We start from the raw sequence: 21,584 nt of genomic DNA on the forward strand, positions 1-21,584 counted from the left end.
AAAATGTGGTGGGCCTCATCTAATCAGTTGATGTCCTTAAGAGCAAAGACTGATGTTTTCAGAAGAAAGGATTGTCCTCAAAATTGCAACATAGAAACTCTGCCTGAGGCAGTATATATATGTACATACACACACACACACACACACACACACACACATATGTAGAGAGAGAGAGAAAGAGAAACAGAACCAACTATATATATTGAGAGAACCCTGACAAATACACTGTATATATATTTTGATGTATGTGGATAGATGATAGGTAGATGATAGATAGATGATAGATAGATAGATAGATAGATAGATAGATAGATAGATAGATGATAGATAGATAGATATAGATGGATAGACAAACATAGCCTGCTATAAAGGTAAGCAATACAAGCGTAAGCATACTATTTTTAAGTTAGTTAAGCTAATTAGTATATATGCATAGTTCAGCATTAAATAATACAAGAAATCATATACCAAAAAAGCACACAACCCCTCCCCTTCCCAAGCTTCTCAGTCTTTTGGTTCCCCTTCCTAAGTTAGCCATTGTGATCCGTTGCCTATGGATCTTTTCAAAGATAGCCTTTATATGTATAATCATGTATATGTTTTTATTTCCACATAGTAATACATTATATGAAGTGCTTTGCACCTTTCTTTTTATTGTTAATATTTCATGAAGATGCTTCCATATAAGTACATATAGAATGATCTCCTTTTTTTCACAATTTGTTACCATAATTTTAACTATTGAAATTCATTTAGGATATTTCTCATTCACTGCTATGTCATACCATGCTGAAATCACATTATTCCAAAAACTGTGGTGTGTGTGTGTGCGTGTGTGAAAGTTATAGTTTATCTTTACAATACAATCCTAGATGTTGAATTTCTGGGTCAAAGATTTATGTGCTTTTTTTTAATTTGTGAAGTAATGCTATGTTAATATTAATATGACAAACTTTTTATATGATTAATATATCCTGGTACCACTCTGATATTTAAATAACATTTATTACTATTTGGTGTCTGTGGTCCTATATCAGTGCAGGGTACTATTTTTATCTTGTGTCAAGCAATTAATTTGGAAACTTGTGATTCCTGATATTGTCATAATTCCCAGCTTGCTATGAACAGAGTAAATCACTGAAAAACCTTTCAGACAAGTGCACTGTTTGGGGATGGGCTATTAATATCACTGTAAGAGGTTACTGGAAGTAGGGTTATAACAATAGCTGCACCGTTGTAAAGCTCAGGGGCATGGCTAGAGACTCACATGATGAGAGAATTTGTTTCCACATCAAGGAAGGGTGAAAATCTTAGTGAAAATATTTCGAATTGTTAGATAAATCAAATCTCATATGAGATCTCAAAAGTGATTGCAAGGAAAAACAGAGCGGCTTTTCCTAAGAATAGATTCATTTTGTGTTTTGATTTCCATAAAATCCTAAGAGAAGGAGACACACAGGTGTTTGATGTGGGTTTTGGTTTAGCTCTCACCATTCTCCTTTGTCTCTTCTCTTGTCTTCTCTTCGTCACCAGAGCTTTTGACAATCCTTCCGCTTCTGAGAAGTTTCTTTTTATTGTGTCAATTTGAAGAGAGAGAGAGAGAGACAGAGAGAGAGATCACTCTACCTGTACTGAAAATGACTACACTTGAGGGCAATTTCACTTTATACATTGTGCGCTCATCCAAGATGAAATGTTGGTAGTAGTTTTGGACACTTTAGCCAAGAATCAGAACTGCGGGGTGATCTGAGGGCAGGAGAGCTGTGTCCCTTTGTGAATTTCTTCCTCAAACTTTCCCTTCAATCGACCAACAGCCCAGTTCATTTTATTTCCTAAATAGCCCTGATATCTGCCCATTCCTTTTTCATTTCTGCTGCTTTCCATGCACAGCCTTGCCCTTGTCTTCTCTCCTTCTCCTGGCTAACGAATCTCCCTAAGTCCATACTAGTCTCCCTTCTTCCTAAAACCCTTTGGTGACATTCCCGTGCCCTGAGAATAAAGACTAAACTAAAGGCCTGTCCCAACAGGAAGGGAGCTGGAGCCCATCCCAGGCCCGGTACCACCAGCCTTGGTTGCTCTGGTGAGTGCTGGGGCACTGAAGCAAGATGGCCATAGGGCTCTTGTTTAGGACAATTCATTACCTACCTGGGGTGTGTCCAACTGTGGGTACCCCTTCCCTGGGGGTTATTAAGCCACAGGAAGTGGCACCCAAGCATATTGATGTCTGTCCTCTCAAGTGTCCATGATGCTGGGACCCAAGGGAGGTGGAGGCATTGTAGTCACGCTCTGTGGCCTGGCCTGTTCCTGCTCTGTTGTCGAGGATGCGCAGCACGTCCTTTCTCGGTGAGCAATCCATGACGGGGCTGCAGGCATTCATCCCTCCTAAGCTAGAGAAGGCAGGCGCAGCAGGGAGGCTTTTATTGAACTTGAATCAGAAAATGATGTAAAAATGGCCCTCAAAAAAGACAGGGAAAGCATGGGACACCGGTACATTGAGGTGTCCAAGTCCCACAGAACCCAAAGGGATTGGGTGTTGAAACACAGCGGTCTGAACAGTGCTGACACCGCCAATGACCGCTTCATGTGGCTTTGAGAACTCCCATTTGGATGCAACAAGGAAGAAATTGTTCAGTTCTCATGGTTGGAAATTGTGCCAAACAGGATCACATTGCCTGTGACGCCAAGGGCAAGATTACAGAGGAAGCCTTGTGCAATTTGCCTCCCAGGAGTTAGCTGAGAAGGCCCTAGGGGAAGCACAAGGAGAGAATCGGGCACAGGTATACTGAACTGTTCAAGAGCAGTCAGGAAGAAGTCCGGTCATACGCGCATCCTCCTCTGAAGTTCACGTCCGTACGGCGGCTGGTCTTCTGCCCGCCCCGGCACAGCCAGGAGGTATATTGGCATCGTCCAGCAAGCAGGCCTGGAGAGGATGAGATCTGGTGCTGATCATGCAGGCTCTGGGGGCTACGAGGAGTACAGCGGCCTCGGCAATGGCTACGGCTTCACCACCCATCTGTTTGGGAGAGACCTCAGTTACTGTCTCTCGGGCATGTATGACCACAGGTATGGAGACGGCGAGTTCACAGCCCAGAGTACCACTGTACCCTGGGTCCACATGAGAGGCTGCCACACACAGCCACAGAGTACGACATTTACAACTTCTTTCCCCTCAACCCTGGGAGAGCCCATACTGAGATGAGCCCTGATGGAAGAGTGATGGGGGAAGCCGATGTCGAGTTTGCCACTCACAAAGAAGCTATGGCAGCCATGTCCAAAGACCTGGCCAACATGCAACACAGCTATCCAGAACTTTTCCTGAACTCCACAACTGGGGCCAGCAACGGGCCGTATTGCAGCCGGATGATGCAAGGCATGGGGGTGTCAGCCCAGGCCACTTGCAGTGGCCTCCAGAGCAGTCTGTGAGTGGCTGCTCCCAGGCTGGCTCTGGAGGCTGGAACAGCGTGGGTGGATACAACGAGTTCCATAGGAGCATTTCAGTTACTGCAATCAAATTTTCACAGGCAGCCAACAAACAGTGAAAAGTGATTATGACTCTAGAGGAAGCTGTGGGACCCATTTTGTACCAGGAGTTGTGAAATCTGGATTAAGAAATCACCTCTTCAGTGTTTTCTCATGCAAACTTTCTTGTAGCACGTGTTAATGAGTAAACTAAAACTCCTTTCCACTTTTCTCAATTAACATTTCGGTAGTGTGTACTTCAGGGTGATGTTATCTGAGTTAAAGTAGTTTTTAAGTACATTAAATGGATCTTTTATACCACATCACCATGAACACCTTGGGGAGGCGTGCTTTTTTGGAAAACTCAAGGTGTTAGATCTCTATCTAATTCAAAGAGGAACATTTTCCTGTTTGTTTATTCTAGTTTATTTTCATTTAAAATCTTTTAGGTTAGGTTTAAGCTTTTTAAAAATAAGTTAGTTTTGAAAATTGAGACACCCTGCTAACACTGCAGGAACTGGTAATGCCTTGACTTAAAACTGGCTTTGTACTGTGATTTCCTTTTGGGTGTATTTTGCTAAGTGAAACCTGTTATATTTTTTGTTCACTAATTTTTTTTCTTAAAATAAATGTTTTTTTCACGTACACAAAAAAACTAAACCAAGTAATAAAATAAAGCCTAAACTAGGGGTGCCTAGGTGGCTCAGTTGTTAAGCGTCTGCCTTCGGCTCAGGTCATGGTCCCAGGGTCCCGGGAACAAGCCCCGCATTGGGCTCTCTGCTCAGCAGGAAGCCTGCTTCTCCCTCCCCCACTCCCTCTGCTTGTGTTCCCTTTCTGGCTGTCTTTCTCTCTGTCAAATAAATAAAATCTTAAAAAAAAAAAAGCCTAAACTAAACTCCTAAATATGATCTTCAGAACTGAATAATCTGGCCACTGACCAACTTCTCAGCCTCATATGGAAATACTCTCTCATTCCCAAATCTCAAGGCTTCTTTTAGCCTCTGCTACTTTAAACATAAATACATAATAAGGTTGTCAGCAAAAATGGCTGAGTAAAGACTTCCAAATTTTTTTCTCTATAAAAGAAATGACAAAACTCACAAAGATTTTCAAGAACTTTTTCAAAACTCCGGAAATTAACAAGATATTTTTAGTAGTCCAAGGAATGTTTATTCAGGAAAAGTAACCTAATCTTGGTAAGAACAGCAAGCATCATTATAGGGATTTAATTTGCCCTAATTGCATCCCCCCTTCTCCTGTTCTGAGATAGTCTTGAAAATCAAAGGCCCAGAAACATGGTGAAAATCCACTGGAGATAGCAGAGCAGGATCAGAACTCCTTCACTGTCTTATTCCAGAAAATGATTATTTAGCTATCCAGTCATTCCCTGGAAGAACCCCCTTGCAAGTCTATCTTTAACTAACCCAACGCTGAGCTCCCTGTGTGAAAAAGTTTTGCCCCAGGGCATTTTTTTGGGGTTGTAAATCTTTTCTTTTCTTCTACCTCATCTAAGATACAACTGCATAAAGAAATGTTTATAAATCTATGTTGGTGAGCACACGGTGCATAATAATGGGATTTGTATGACAATAGCAGTACAAAGGAAAGGAGAGGGAAATGAGTTATGTAACAGTAAGTTTTTGTATATAATTGAAATTAAGTTATTAATCCTAACTAGATTGTTATAAATTAAGATATTAACTGGACTCCCCAGAGCCACCACTAAGAAAATAACCCCAAAAAGGAATATATAAAAATACTACTAAATGATAAATAACCCAGATGAAAATGGGCAAATTGTTTCAATAGATTTCTCTAAAAAATATACAAATGGCCAATAAACACATGAAAGGACATTCAACATCACTAGTCATTAAAGAATGCAAATCTAAATGACAACAAGTTCATACTTCACACTTTCTAGGATGACTATAATAAAAAAAGGCTACCAATAATAAGTGTTGGCGAGGCTATGGAGAAATTGGAACCATCATACAATGCTAGTGGGAATATAAAATGGTATCGCCACATTTTGGTAGTTCCTCAAAAAATTAAGTATAGGCTTATCATGTGATCTAATAACCCCACTCCCAATTATATGCCCAAAAGAATAAAACAATACATCTTCACACAAAAAATTGTACACAAATGTTCATAGCAGCATTGTTTATAAGAGCCAAAAAGTAGAAATAAGCCAAGTATCTATCACCTGATGAACAGGATAAACAAATCCAAACAAATATTACTTAGATTCACAAAATAGTATTTAAATTTATAAAACATTATCTAGATTCATAAAAGAATGAAGTAATAATATATATATATGCTACAACATGGATTAACCTCAAAAACCTTATGCTTAATGAAAGAAGCCAGACACAATGGCTCCATATTTTATGATTCCATTTATACGAAATGCCCAGCATAAGCAAATCCATTACAACAAAGTAGATTAGGGGATGCAGAGGGGGCAATTGGGAGAGACTGGTAAGAGGCATAATTAGGGTTTATTTATGGGGTGATAAAAATGTTCTAAAATTAGATAGTAGTGATAGTGGCACATTCTTACTAATACACTTAAAACCACCAAATTGTACACTTCAAAAAGGTAAAATTTGTGTTTACTATATCTCAATTAAAATTGAATTTAAAAATGTTTATTACACCTCAGTTTCATAGCACTTGTCAGAGTTGCATTTTTATCTTTCATTTGTAACCATTTGAAAATACTTTTTCCCTTACTAGACTGTAATCTTCCTGAAGACAGAAACCTGACCTATTTTTGATTGGTCTTATATACTCACTGTCTAATTCAATGCTTATCTCATACTGAGTGCTAAATAAATAGTAGTTTTATTAATGACTGTAACTCTTCATAGTGAATAAAGCTGATCTGGCCCCAAATGATGTCTGGCAAACAGACCAAGGGCAGGAAGACTACACGTTCAAGCTATATAGAAGATTTGCTTCTATCCGTCAATGTCTTTCCATCTCTCTGCCTGACATCAGCCTATAGTTTAACAATCTGCAATTCGCTTCCACCTATAATAAATATGTTATTTTAAATCATTTCACTCGGGGCACCTGGGTGGCTTAGTTGGTTGGGTGACCGAATCTTGGTTTCTGCTCAGATCATGATCTCAGGGTTGTGGGATCAAGCCCCGCATCAGGCTCGGCTTGCTCAGTGGGGTGTCTGCTTGGGATTCTGTCTCTCTGTCTCTCCCTCTCCCTCTCCTCTGCCCCATGCTCTCTCTCTCTCCCTCTAAAAAAATAAACGGATCTAGTAATTAATTAAATAATTAAAATAATTTACTTGATCAAATAGAATTCAGACACATAATCACAGACTTCTGAAATGGATACTCTTTTCAAGGAGAAAACAACAGAATACAGGATCTGAGAGTGTTTAGTAAACAATGTTAATAGATGTAGAGTGAATATAGTAAATACAAAAGAGGCAAAATTATATCTTTTAGACCTGAAATACGAAAATCTCTATACATAAAAAGATATTGCTAAAACAAGTATAAATGTCTTAATTTAATAATTGTTTAAAGATTTTATTTATTTATTTGAGAGAGAGAAAGAGCAGCTGGGATGAGCAGAGGGAAAGGCATAAGCAGACTCCCCACAGAGTGCAGAGCCCAAAGCAGGGCTTGATCTCAGGACACTGAGATCATGACTTGAGCTGAAACCAAGAGACAGATGCTTAACTGACGGAGCCACCCAGATGCCCCTTATTTAATAATTTTTAATGAGCATTTGCTGAATGAACACCTGAGCTATTTGTATTTTGAGAAAAAGCAAATATAATAACGTACATGGACATTATTTCATTAGCTGGAATCTTATCCAAATGTATAACTTAGAAGATCTTGGTATAATCTGAAAAATGATGCAGCAAGGAGATAGTTTCTGAAAATTGATTGGGCAGAGAATCATCAATGTTGGGGTTAATGTACAGCATGAAATCAGCCATAATACCTGGCTTGCTAAAATGTAACACCGAGGCCACTGGGGGTGAGGGAAGGTTTCAGAGAAGGGCTTGGGCCTTTGGAACGCCAAGGCCTGCTTGACCACTCTGCCATTGGAATGCTGCGGGGAGTTGCCTTCCGGAAGCCTTCTCAGCCCAAACAGCCACCCTGTGATCTAAGAGATGTGTGCATTGTCCCTTAGGCTATGTTTAGTAGAACATGCAGATTAGTATATCTTATCTTTCCCGTAAATCCTCTCAGTTTCAGTAGGACCCCTTGTCACACATGACGTGCTTGAGAAATAGTGATAAGGATTTGTGATTATCCTGAAGGACTAATAAAAGCGGGAGCAAAGCCGAGCAAAGGGTCTTCGTCTCTGAGCGTTGAACCCCTCGCCTTCTCTTCTCTCACGGCAAAGTTTGGAGTCATCTTTCATGCCTTGGCACAGGGGTTGCTGGCTATTCCCGGCACATCAAAAGAAGTAGAAATGTGAATCTGCCCACCATCAAGTTATGAACCAGGTGAAGCTGTCTGATCTCGAGTAGGAAAAAAAAAAAAAGATATCAAGAAAAGAACCACTGCTTCTTTTTTATCCTCATATTGCCTCCTTTCCTCTTTCTGCCGTCTCTAGGAATATTCCGCACGTGCAAACTGGGCTTCAGGAAACACAAAAGAACCTCAGACAGATAAATGCAGTCAGCGTACAAGAAACGTATCTGTTCCTGCAAGAGAGAAGGTTCGTACCGGGACAAGTTGATACTAACTAGGACACTTCCCACATCAATAGCTACTGAAGTAAGCAAAGGACATTCAAAACACAAATCATTCTTCACTGATGAGCTTCTGGGCAATCCAAGGGTAAGTGCTTATCCCCACCCCCAAATTTGTGAAGGCTACGCTAGACTCTCCCCAGAGGAATCCATGGAAAAGATTCTGGTTCCTGGTAAGAAAAGCAGGGCACTAAGGAACTGGTTTGTCAGACATCTAGGGTCATATGTTTTTTCTACCTTTTTTGAAAGGAATTTAAACAAAAAAGTTCAAAGAACAATACAGCCACAACAACACTGAGATGAAAAGGCATTTGACATCATTGCAAATAGGCTTTTCAGGTTTCATGTAGCATGCATTCACTTTTGTTATGATACAAAATTTTCTACTTCGCAGTCGGCTTTTTATCACTTTGTCAAAAATACGTAGGAGGAGAATAGGCCGCCTGGTTCTGTATGGTCTCTATGTATCTCATGATAAAATGTTGGGAAATTCATAAATTCATAAAAAAAGCTACCATTTCTAGCAGTGACAGCAAGGAGTTTGCACTTAGTAAAGAGCAACACAGTCTCCATCCTCAGAGGGTTTGCAATCTAGTGGTGAACCCAGAATACATACATTAAAAATTAAGGCATTGACTTCATTAATAACATGTCATGTTGATAGTATTTACCCTTAATATGATGTGACGAGAAAGACATTTCACTCTATGTTCTCCTTTCCCAGAATCCACAAACCTGTTTTAAAAACAGTAGACAAATTCCAGCTGAGGAATATTCTACAAAATACTGAGGAGCACTCCTTAAAACTGCCAAGGCCGGAAACAAGGAAAGTCCGAGCAACTGTCACAGTTCACAGGGGCCTGAAGAGACTGGACAACTAAATGTGAGGTGATGTCATTGACAGACCCCTGGGAGAGAAAAGTGCACCAAGTAAAAACTAAGGTCTGAATAAAGCATGAACTTTAGTTAATAATAATGTATCAATGTCGGTTTGTTATAGCAAATGTAGCATGTCTAAGGTAAAATGCGACCAATAGGGAAGACTAGGCATGGGGTATATGGGAACTGTGTACCATCCGCAAAACTTTCCTGTAAATCTAAAACCAGCCTAAAATAAAAAGTTTAGGGGCACCTGGGTGGCTCAGTCGGTTAAGCATCTGCCTTAGGCTCAGGTCATGTTCCCAGAGTCCCGGAATCGAGCCCATGTCAGGCTCCCTGCTCAGCGGAGAGTCTGCTTCTCCCTCTGCCCTTTACCCCACTCATGCTCTCTCTCTCTCAAATAAAATCTTTAAAAAATAAAATAAAATAAAAAGTTTAAAAACATAAAGCAAAGGAATACATAAATTTTAGAAGAAAAACTCAAAACCATAAATCTATGTGTAGCTTTTCATTTAGACTTGTGAAAATCAGGTATTATCTACTTGAAATTTGTCTTTAAAATTGTCTCCATTAACCAAACCCACTTTTTGTGCAAAATCTGTATTCTCCCAAGATTTCTCAACATTCCCAGGCAGCTTAAGTACATACAGTTATTTCTAGTTGCAAAAGTCCTTTTCTGATGAATTATTGATCCTATTTTGGCTTCTCTCCTGTGACCAATTTCTTCTCTCCTTTCTGCTAAAGAATTCATATATTCCCTCATTCGCAAATACCACTAAAACCTAAAAGTCATAGATAGACTTACACCCCCTCACACACTTCTCCGCCTCCCACCCAAAAGCTCAGCAGGTTCCAGAGGGCTTGGACAAAAATAGATTGACTTTTGTTTATTTGTCTAAATCGTTTCAATAGAGAAGCCCCTGAAGTAAAGGCCTATAGTTTTATATTCACAATGTTTGCATAGTACATGTAAGCAACACTGAAAATACACCAATGATCTCTTCCTGCTCTCTGGATACAGAATGTCATGAAGTTTCATGTCAGTAAATCAGTGTAGCATGGGGACCATACCAACAATGAACTCAGTATCTTTTCCATAACACCCCCCCCAATACCAACAACAACTTTCCATTAATCGGGGTCCTGGTGGGAGATGAGTCTTCTCAGAGAAGAGACTATGTAGAGGTTTGAGAACCAAAAATGGAGACAGCAATAGACAGGGATCTGCAAAACAAGGAAGCCATTGCCATCCTAGGCTGGAAGAAGCAAGGAAAGGGGGCAGTGGTATCAGATCCAGAGGCTCTCAGGTCTCAGGGATATCCGGGCTTTACAGAATCCTGTGCAGGAGAGGGACAGAGGAGGAGAAGCACCGTGTTCTCTCTCTCTTTCTATCACCCACTCTTCTGCAAGTGCTTCCCACTGATCACGTCCAAATGGAAATGTAGAAAGAGAGGTTCTGTGGGAACCATTCTGTGGCGCAGAGCAGGAAGAGAGGAGCAGAGGATGGAAAAGAACCAGCACATGGCCTCACTGTCACTGCCAAAAATCACTGGGTTGCATCAGTCTTTATTAAAAACTGCCAGCCCCTCTTTTTTTTTTAATTTTATTTTGTTATGTTAATCACCATACATTATGTCATTAGTTTTTGATGAGTGTTCCATGATTCATTGTTTGCATATAACACCCAGTGCTCCATGCAATACGTGCCTTCCTTAATACCCATCACCAGGCTAACCCAGCCCCCCACCCCCTCCCCTCTAGAACCCTCAGTTTGTTTCTCAGAGTCCATCGTCTCTCATGGTTTGTCTCCCCCTCCGATTTCCCCCCTTCATTTTTCCCTTCCTACTATCTTCTTTTTTTTTTTTTAAATATTTGTTTCAGAGGTACAGGTCTGTGATTCAACAGTCTTGCACAATTCACAGCACTCACCATAGCACACACCCTCCCCAATGTCCATCACCCAGCCACCCCATCCCTCCCACCCCCCACCACTCCAGCAACCCTCAGTTTGTTTCCTGAGATTAAGAATTCCTCATATCAGTGAGGTCATATGATACTTGTCTTTCTCTGATTGACTTATTTCGCTTAGCAGAATACTCTCTTGTTCCATCCACGTCATTGCAAATGGCAAGATTTTGGGGGTTTTTTGATGGTTGTGTAATATTCCATTGTATATATATTCCACATCTTCTTTTTCCATTCATCTGTTGATGGACATCTTGGCTCTTTCCATAGTTTGGCTATTTGTGCCCCTCTTCTTAAGACAGTATCTCATATCCCCCTATCCATCCAACTCATTTCCTCTTACATCATTATTTGGAAAACTTGAGCTTTTCACTTTCTGCTTATTTTTAGGCCTCCACTCCCTTCTGCACCCCCAAAGATGGATTACTGAGTGGTTCTACAGTGGGCCATCTCTTCAGGTTCTCTTCTTCTACAGGAAAGAAATAGTTGTAACTTAGGAATTTCTAACTTTCTGCTGCACTCTAAACTTGGGAGAGGAAGGAAAGAATAATAAAATAAAATAAAACTCACTCCCCATCCATTGGAACATATAAGTGACTGCCATCGATTTTAGCTTTAAATATTTTTCTCCATTATATCGTCTCATGGAGAAAATTGAGCAAAAGCATGAGGAGGCCGATATCTGTGCAAATGTACTCTAACACTAACAATTGATGAGACATTGGCATCTTTAAATTAAAAAAAAAAATGGATTAATGAGAAATGAGCTCCAGTATAGAGCATTGCTAATGAGTTGAATGAGCAGTCTGCTCTCCCATCAAAAGGAATTTACTACTTGGTATCCCTATTTCAATGGAGAAAGTTCTAAAGAATCATAGTAAATCGTATGCTACCATGTGATTACTAGCCCCCTCCTTTTTTAATGATAGTATTAGTTTGGGCAATATTAACTGCTGGAACAAATAGAGGTTTATTTCCCACTTGCCTAATAACTATTGAGCCACGGATGCATCCCTTCACATGGAGACACAGGAACCCAGATCCTTTACATTTTGTGGCTCTGCTATCCCTGAGGGCCTCCCTGTCATCTGCATCTGGGCAACAGAGGGAAAAATCGATCTTTTATGGTTGGAACCATACCTTCTTCCAAGAAGCATTGGCACAAAAATGACATATGTTCCTTCCATGCCCATTCCATTGGGCAGAACTCAGGCATATGGCCACATCTAACTAGAGACCAGGAAACGTAGGCTGGCTGTGTGCCCAAGAAGAAGAAATTGACTTTTGGTTGATAGCTCTACCACGCGAGGGTCGTGAGAATGAATAGTTAAACATTTAACAATGTCTGAACAATCATTTCAACTGTTGATATTTAAAGTTAATATTGTTACGAAGTTAAATATTACAAGATAAAGTAAGCCTTTATTTATATATGTTAATTTAAAATGTTCATATATAATTGGTATAGTTTGAGCACAAATAATGTATCTTTACTTTAAATTTTGGTGAAGCAACTGGGACAAAAATGTTTAACCATATGCTATTTTCCCATTTGGGTTCATCCCAGGGAAGGTGGGCTACAAAACAATATCTACAATTACAGTAACAGAATAAAACATAAAAGAACATACTTTTATTTCTACTTATCTAGATAAAATAGTTTATTCTCTTAGTGCTTCTGAAAACTAGAATAAAATTCTCTCATCAATAATGAAACGCCTTCGATCATTTAATTGGGAATAATCAAATTTCTCTCCTAAGGAAAAGGAAAGAGTGAAATAGCCAAGCACTCGAAAGTTCAAGATTAGTAACTAATTCCTTTTTACGCTTGCCCAACTTCTTGTTTAAGTAAGAATCATCAGTAAATCAACACACAAATCAGCTAAGTTTTTTTGTCCCCTTGTTAGTAATATAATCAACTTCTACACTGCTTTTCTAGGTTAGGCATTATGCTATTTGGTGATCATAGATGTCTTATTAAGATGACAACCAAGGGACACCTGTGTGGCTCAGTTGGTCAGGGGTCTGACTTCAGCTCAGGTCATGATCTCAGGATCCTGGGATATCGCATCATTGGCATCCCCACTCAGTAGGGAGTCTGCTTGTCCTTCTGCAACCTTCCCCCCTCCGCATCCTATCTGCCTCCTCCTCCCCTCCCTCTGCTCGCGCTCTCTCTCAGACAAATGAATAAAATCTTTTTTAAAAAATGATAACCAAAAGCTATAGTCTGGTAATTGCTAATGAACTTTTACTATGTGGTTATTCAATCCACAAAACTATCCTACAGAGTAGGTGTTATTACCCCCACTTTGTAGTAACATTTAGACTCAAGGAGACATTGAACAGCTTGTGCCAAGGTCTTATGGTTGTGTTGGAACCCAAACCCAAGTCCCTGGTTCCTTCCTCTACCATATGTGACTACAATTGCTTTCTGCTTGAAATGGGTTGTTCTTAAAAATTCTGTGTGGTAAGACTGTTTTCTAACTGTTTTGTTTACCTTGTCTAATTTTAGATTTATATTTTCTATTGTAATATTAAAAAACTGTGCTTATTATATATGCAGTCTTACTTCCAATTTCTAATAGTATTGTATGTTCTCGCAGGGAAAGCAGTTTTTTTAAGGTGGGGTTTGCTGACCTTTTACTAATGAGTAAACAGTGCCATCTTCTGTCTGTTTTCTCATAAGCTGTTGGAAATAAAGTCTTGAAAGACTAGGCTAACATAAATCCATGACAGGAAGCAAGGAATCTGGAGAGTTTTATCATATTGGTAATGTGTACCTCATCTTTGAACACTTGCAAAGAAGCTAATTGTTTGAAAGGCCTCTCAGGGCAGATTCATGTGAAAAAAAAAAAAACAGTTCTGTGTGATTAATTATCTGAAACCTTTGGATATGGAAGGAAGAGGGAAGAGGCAGGAGGGAGACACAGTGATAGGTGGCAAGTGGTTATAAAGATTCGGGGTTAACATAGTTGAAGGAGGAAGGCAAGCAATTCTCTTATTTGTTCTATCATTAGTTTATTCATTCCCTTCAATATCCTTCTTTAGAGAAACACGCCTGACGTTTGTCAAAAAAGGGAAAAAGAAAAAGATAGAAAGGAAATAATGTATTAAGCCCTTAAGGTTGAATACCAGAAAAAAAATACTTTTCTCTCTGCATATGAAGCATGATTGTCAAAACTGAGGCACATGTGACAGCTTATATAAATGTGAAAATCTTCTAGTGTTGGACGTTCAGCCAGGGATACAAGTTTTTACTTGTTTGGTTGGTTGGTTGGTTTATTTTATTTTGTTTTTTTTTTTTTTGGTTTGTTTGCAAATCTCTGCTATTTTGGAAAATGTATTTTTAGTCTCACTGTACTTTCTAGTCATCTCACAAAAGAAAAAAAATCAGTTAATAAGTTTTTATCAAGACTTACATGAGTTCATTTAAATATTTCTATCTCACAATGCTTACCTTTCACGAATATAGACTAGCTTTAAGCTTTATGAGTATAGCCCGCCTTCAGAAATGTTTATGATGTTAATCATATTAACTGCCCACAAGGTAACTGTTCTTCTAAGGAATTTGAAGGGACGGTGGGAACCCCAAAGGGAAGTAACTAACATTGCCGAAGTTCTCTTAGTCAGGGAGCTCCATACCATGGCAAGTCAAGAGCATGAATCAAAACGACTTGAACCCATGTCTGAAAAGTATGGCTTTTGGGAGATGCGGCTTTCTATATCATTTTGCATATTCAGAGGCAAAGCAGGGACAATGACCATGTGTGGGTAAAATAAACGTATAATTGGAAATTTTTTGCACATTGCACCAAGGGAAAACAGTTGCTTGATCGTGGGCAGATAATCACAATCTACCTCTTCATGTTCATCTGCTTTTCTCAGCCTTTTACCAAAATGAGGTAAAGGGAGTTTTCTTACTATATATGAGGCTAATTTTCATTCTGTCAAGAGTTACTCCAAAGATTCTCCAAATCCCCAAACACATTTCAATTCATTTTAATTTGGATTTTATGTGCTGCTGTAGAGGGATCAGTGTTGGACAGAGGTGCTCAGACTTTTGGGGCTTAGTGAAATTATTTACTGACGTGTCTTCCAGAAAGCTGGGTATCTAAAGTCTGAAAGGTAATCCATTATGAAGAGAATGTTTCATCCAGTTCTGAGTAATCTGTGTGAGGGTCCTTGACCCCCTCCGAGTGTCCCCCTAATAGCTCATTCTATTCAACATTAGCCAGAGGTATCATACTTTGATTTTATATTAAACACATTTGAGAAAACCCAGAATTTCCCATCAATTTGCAAGTCAACACAAGAAACTTAGCTTCCTAGTTTGGCATATCTATTTCTATAGATTCATTAATGTCAACATTTCATTATTTCTGTTTGCAGGACAGTCATTATGTGGTACCATGGGCATGACATGTAAACATATGAGGTGATTACACTGATCTGTTTCATAAAACCGTAATACTCTCTACAATTATTTTTCTTTTAAATGAAGTTATTTCCCAAGCATACATAATGCAAATCATTATGAAAAATCTTAATGTCCTGTTGCCTCTCTCTGGCTGTAGGTGAGCAGGAGTAAAGACAAGGGGGCTACGTTTGCTGGGAGCGCTCCAAATGTCCTTAAGCAGATCCCCAGGAGAATGAGATTCTGCTATTACTCCCTGGCTGCAATGCCTTGCAATGGGAAAAAGCCTAGGGTACATGCAACAACATGATTGAGTAATTACACCAACCAGTGTAATTCACTCAGGCATTAGGCTTGAGGTTTAACCGGAAGCTATCTCAAGCATATGATAACCTTCCATACATGAGCCAAGGTTTATCTCTCATGGACTTACCTTTATGCGTGGCCCTGGCCTGTCCCAGCTACTCCACAGGACTTCCTCCAAAGGGCAGCTCATTAGACCACTTGTGGCCTTCTCCCTGACAACTGTTTATCCTTATATCCAGTTAGTTAGACGTATATAAATTGAATTATTATCACATGTGTTTTTATAGGTAAGTCACTTATATGTGCATTAATTTAAGGCTGTCATAACAAAATACCATAAATATTTACATTTATTTACTATAATCATCTTAAGGTAAAAGTCCCAGGGCCAGAGAAACTGGGAGGGGTGTTTGCATCCAGATCATGGGCGGCATGGGCTTCATGAAGGAGCCTGGGGGAGAGTGCGTTCTCCGAGACCTTCACATTTTCCGGAGCTTCGAGGGGACTGATGACAATCTCCGGCTGTTTGTGGCTCTTCAGGGCTGTATGGACAAAGGCAAGGAAATTTTTGGAATTGGCAATGCTCTAAAGAATCCCTTTGGTAATGCCAGCCTCCTGCTAGGAGAGGCAGGCAAACAGCTGAGGAGGCTGTTTCTCTGAGCTCTCACTCAGGCAGTGGCCTGAGTCTCAGTGCTGTCATCCACCAGGAGCTGAATCGGAGTGGAGAGCTGACAATGAAGGCTCTAGAGCAGTTTGCCGCTGTGGTGGAGGCCAAGCTAATAAAACACAAGAAGGGGATCATCAATGAACAGTTCGTGCTGCAGCGCCTGGCAGACAGTGCCATTGACCTCTACGCCATGGTGGTAGTTCTGTCCAGGGCCTCAAGATCCCTGAGCGAGGGCCACCCTACAGCCCAGCACGAGAAGATGCTGTGTGACAGCTAGTGTATCGAGGCGGCAGCCCGGGTCCGGGAGAACATGGCCACTCTGCAGTCTGACCCACAGCAACAGGAGCTGTTCCGTAACTTCAAGAGCATCTCCAAGGCCTTGGTGGAACGAGGTGGCATGGTCACCAGCAACCCCCTGGGCTTCTGACTGCTCCCCACCCCCAGGGCCTGGCCTGGCACGTGCCTTCTTGAGCCCAGCGCCACCCACATGCCCTGGTTCTTCAGTCCTTGCTCACACTTAAGAATTAACTTCCCTTGTGTTCTTAACTCGGCTTTGTCCTGAGGTCAACAGAATGAAAATGAACAGTTTCCATAATTCTACTTATATCTTCTCCTCTCTCTCTCTCTCTCTCTCTCAGTCTCTTGCTTTCTTTTCTCTCTACCTCTTGGTCCAGCTGTTTCTCTTTTTTAAATGAGTAGCTGGTATAATTTCTCCTAAATATTCTAATTAACTAACTTCATTTCATTTCTAATTAACCTTAATGACTTTCCCACTTCCTATAAAATATGCTCATCCTTGAATATGTACAGCCTAGTCAAAAGTCGACTGTGTCTGTTGCAAGGTTATGGATTTTAAGCTTCTAAAGTATTCTTCCTCACTGAAATTTGAGAAAAGTGCAAGGTAATATTATAAAAATTAAAGTCTTACCACCACCTAGTAAGAGATAGCTGAATAGACAAATATGTGTTGAAAAAGGTAAGTGACATAGTGGATTATAGGCATGGGAAATCCAGAGTTCATTGTTAATGTATTAGTGAATATAGTTTTCCTTAAAAAGATTTTTATTTATTTATTTTTTAGTAATCTCTACACCTGATATGGGGCTTGAACTCACAACCCTGAGATCAAAAATCACATATCCACCAACTGAGCCAACCAGGCACTCTGACATAGTTTTGAAAAACGCTTATATATCTTTAAACTTTTCTTCATTACCTCACTTTGACTATGTATTTGGAGACAAAGTTCCCTCATCTTTGGTCTGCCTTGGACTCTCTCAGGGTACCAACCACTGACTCATCACAATTCATTCTATTCACAGTTTTCTAAGTAAAATGGTAATAGTTCTATTTATTGATGGCTTGCATATGCTAAAAACGCTATTAGATGATAATACATACATACAACACTATCAACAGCCTGGGAGGTTTTAAGAAATTTCTTTATGAATGAAGAAATAGATATTCCAGTTTATTATCATCCAGGCAGAGAGGTCAGCCACCTCTCCAATGTCGTGCAAAGCAGAGATATAGTTGAGATTCAAGACCAGGTATGTTAGCCTGATTTTAATGTTCTTTCATGTGCATTAAAATGTCTTGAAGAAAATTTATTAATTCTCCTCTTCAGTAACCTTTTCCTTTTAACAAGTCCTCTTTTTAAATAAAAATAAATAATCAAGGGGCACTTGCAATCCTTCCAGAGAAATCAGTAGTTGATATTTTCTATTAATCCCTGCATTAAAAATAAAATAAAATGAGAATTTATTTGAATTATACAGTCTCAATACAAATGCTAGTAAAAGAAGACCCATGGCTCACACACAACATAATAATGCCGAGTTTTAACATTTTACCTGTCTTAATTTCTGATTTATCATAAATTACTTACACTCTATTAGTTTGATACATATAAATTACTGTGTTTTTATAAGTAAGTCACTTATGCATGTATTAATTTGCTAGGATGGGCCTCATAAAATGCCACAAACTGGGTGACTTACACAACACAAATTTATTTTCTCACAGTTCTGGAAAATCAAGGTGCCAACAGTGTTGGTCTCTCCTGGGGCCTTTCTTTGGCTAGCAGATAGCCCCCCACCATGCTTCCTTTTCCTCCTCATACTTGCCTTGCACACATGCCTCTGATATCACTTTGTGTGTCCAAATCTCTTCTTGTAAGGACACCAGTCCAACTGGATTTGTGCCTACTCCTATGACCTCATTTAACCTGAATTACTTTTTAGAGGTCATGTTCCCAAATACAGTCATATCTTGAGGTACTGTGAGTTAGGGCTTGAATATATAAATTTTGGGTCGGGGGGGGACACAGTTCAGCCCATAACAGTTTGCATAATCAGAAAATTATAACACAGAATATTAAATTTATCTTTGTGTAAAGAAGGAAGATGTTAGGTTTTGAAACAACTCAAAGAAGTAGGTAAAACCTGATCTGTTAGTCAAGTTTGCAGTAGACAAACAGAAGATAAGTGATTTTTTCATGTCAGGTAATATTTCAAATACGTGAATAACATAGATGGAATATGAGAAACACTGTTACTATGGCAATAAATAAAGGTGTGCTGGGGCGCCTGGGTGGCTCAGTCGTTAAGCGTCTGCCTTCGGCTCAGGTCACGATCCCAGAGTCCTGGGATCGAGCCCCGCATCGGGCTCCCTGCTCCGCGGGAAGACTGCTTCTCCCTCTCCCACTCCCCCTGCTTGTGTTCCCTCTCTCGCTGTGTCTCTCTCTGTCAAGTAAATAAAATCTTTAAAAATAAATAAATAAATAAAGGTGTGCTGAAGCCAGGAAGGTCGGAACTCAGGATGGCAGGAGTTTTAGTCAAGGAGAAATGACCGCTGGATTTAGCAAGATACATCAGGGGAATTTGGTAAATTAAAGATACAACTCAAATGATAACATAACAATAAAAAATTTTAAAAAAAGAGAAAGTACTTGTAAGCACTAACAATAATCACTCCAAAAGAAAATAGGTTGAAACAAAGTAAAGGAAGTTGACAACTAGAAAATTTATTGAGAAGACCTCATCATAAGCACCTGAGAATATTTAGGAATTTGATGTTCAACAAGGAGTGGGAAGGGGTGGCAGAGAAAGCCTGCCAGGAAAGAGTTTCAAATGTTTGCACTGTAAAGCCTTCAGGGGGATGTGGACACCAAAAGCACCTCTCTCGTCCAGAATTAAATCACTGACAGTCCACTCCCCTACCCCTTGAGTTTCTCAACTCCATAATCTCTTTTCTTTTGAGCTAATTTTCTACATTTAGAAAAAAATAAGACCATTCATTTGGGGGTCTTTCTCAGATTTAATTGTTCTAATTTAGAGATTTCCAGTCAGTGGGACTTAGAAGCTTGGAGGTGAAAGTGGGGAGAACCTCAAACCATATGAGGAAGCCCTCAAATCTATTTTCATACCAGGCATCAGTTATAGAATTCATTCTTTATCTCAAGATTAAAAAAAAAAAAAAGAGAGAGTTTATTGTTTAGAAGCAGAGTTGTGGCCCTTTAATGGCAATGGTGTTTCTTTAAATAAAATTTTCAAAAATACATGAAATGTTCACAAGAGTAGAAAGAACATGGTACTTTTTCAACAGTCTTAGATTTGAATGTATGCATACAATTTAAGTAGACTATAAGGGAGAAATGGTATCATGTTTGGAACATTGTTAAGAATTCTTTAAAGAGCAAAATATTTGAGGGAGTTCTGAGCTCAAAATTTTGAAATTAAAAAATGGTGTGGTATTTTTTAAAATCTGATAGTTCACTTATAAAGATGTTGCTAGAAAAAGCTAGTGTCATGGTGCAGACATGTTATGGACAGAGAAAATATTTTTCTATTTGGAAGAAAGAATTAATGCGGGGTATATGTCAGATTTGGTGGGTTTTTCTCCTTTAATTCAAGAGAAAAAGTGGCAAATATAGAAGAGGTTTTCCCCACTGAGAAAGGAAATCACACATCTTTTTTTTTTACAGTTTTAAATGGAACAAATCCCATTTGGAAGACAAGAATGTATCTGATATTAGCAAAGAACAATTAGAATAGTAAGACAAATTCACAAATAATGACACATAAAGATGGACACCATGTTGCAAAATTCAAAGCAATGTGAATAATAAAAGCGAGTGCCAAAAATTAATCAGATTCACAGGGATTTGAATAGTCTTTTATGACTATCAGAGACTGTACTAAAGCTTTATGCAATAGAATCCAAGAAACAGTTCCTTAATTCAGTGGCTTGATTGGACAGAGTTACGGTCTCAGAATATAACCCTTATGGCAGTAGCAGATGAAAGAGATGCTGGCAACCAGAAACTATGTCAGAGCTCATGAAGAGTTTATGAGCATCTAAACAGAAAATCGGACAGAGCCAATGGAGTGGAAGAGATGGATATACTTGACCGCTAGAGTAGTGACATGGTTATGAATGATACTCCAAGATGTGGGTCAAGAAGTGTTGGAGACAACTTTGCGATCTCTAGCTGAGATGGCTAAGCAGATGATAAGGCTGTTAACTTAGGAAAGCAAGAAAGAGACACAAAATAAAGGGCAAGTCGTCTCACAGGATTGAGGGAGTGAGAATAAGAATGTAAGTAAGAGTAAGAATTTGCACATGATGAGTCTAAATTCTAGCTCAAATCCAGATGGAAAAGTCTACAAGACAGAGAAAATGAACATGAAATGTTCATTCACAAATACTCCGTATTTGCCATTTCTTTTAACATTTCTTATAGACTTATGCTCAGCACTTTATATACATTTTTGTCTGATCTTGTTGGCTTGCCTCATTGATAACACTCTCATCTCTGTACCTGGCCCTTGCTTCTCATCTCCAGAGAATAAAAAAATAAGCACAAAAATATATATACACTTTTAGGTAAGGAACTGTCAAAATAACTTAATGAATTTGGCTTTCATTTTTCCATTGAAAAATACACTTTTATAAATGGAATAGATTTGAGTATTTATATTTAGTTATGCATTTATCCTGATATGCTTAAACTGGAAAAGGAAAAACATAGGAAGAGAAAAATTGAAAGGACCTAGGAGTTAGCATCTGTTGAAATAAAAATAAAATTTGGAATTTTTTCCCCCTACCTATCAGAACATTTTTATGCTGCAGGCAGTGGGTACCTGGGT

General features: G+C 39.2%; 2 pseudogenes; both read left to right on the forward strand.

The window, feature by feature from the left end:
• The first annotated feature begins 2,242 nt into the window (after positions 1–2,242).
• On the forward strand, positions 2,243–3,539 carry LOC113915849 (annotated as a pseudogene).
• Positions 3,540–8,123: 4,584 nt separating this feature from the next.
• Positions 8,124–16,861, forward strand: LOC113915848 (annotated as a pseudogene).
• The last annotated feature ends 4,723 nt before the right edge of the window (positions 16,862–21,584 follow it).

The sequence above is a fragment of the Zalophus californianus genome, chromosome 1 (assembly GCF_009762305.2).
Source record: "Zalophus californianus isolate mZalCal1 chromosome 1, mZalCal1.pri.v2, whole genome shotgun sequence".
Taxonomy (NCBI): Eukaryota; Metazoa; Chordata; class Mammalia; order Carnivora; family Otariidae; genus Zalophus; species Zalophus californianus.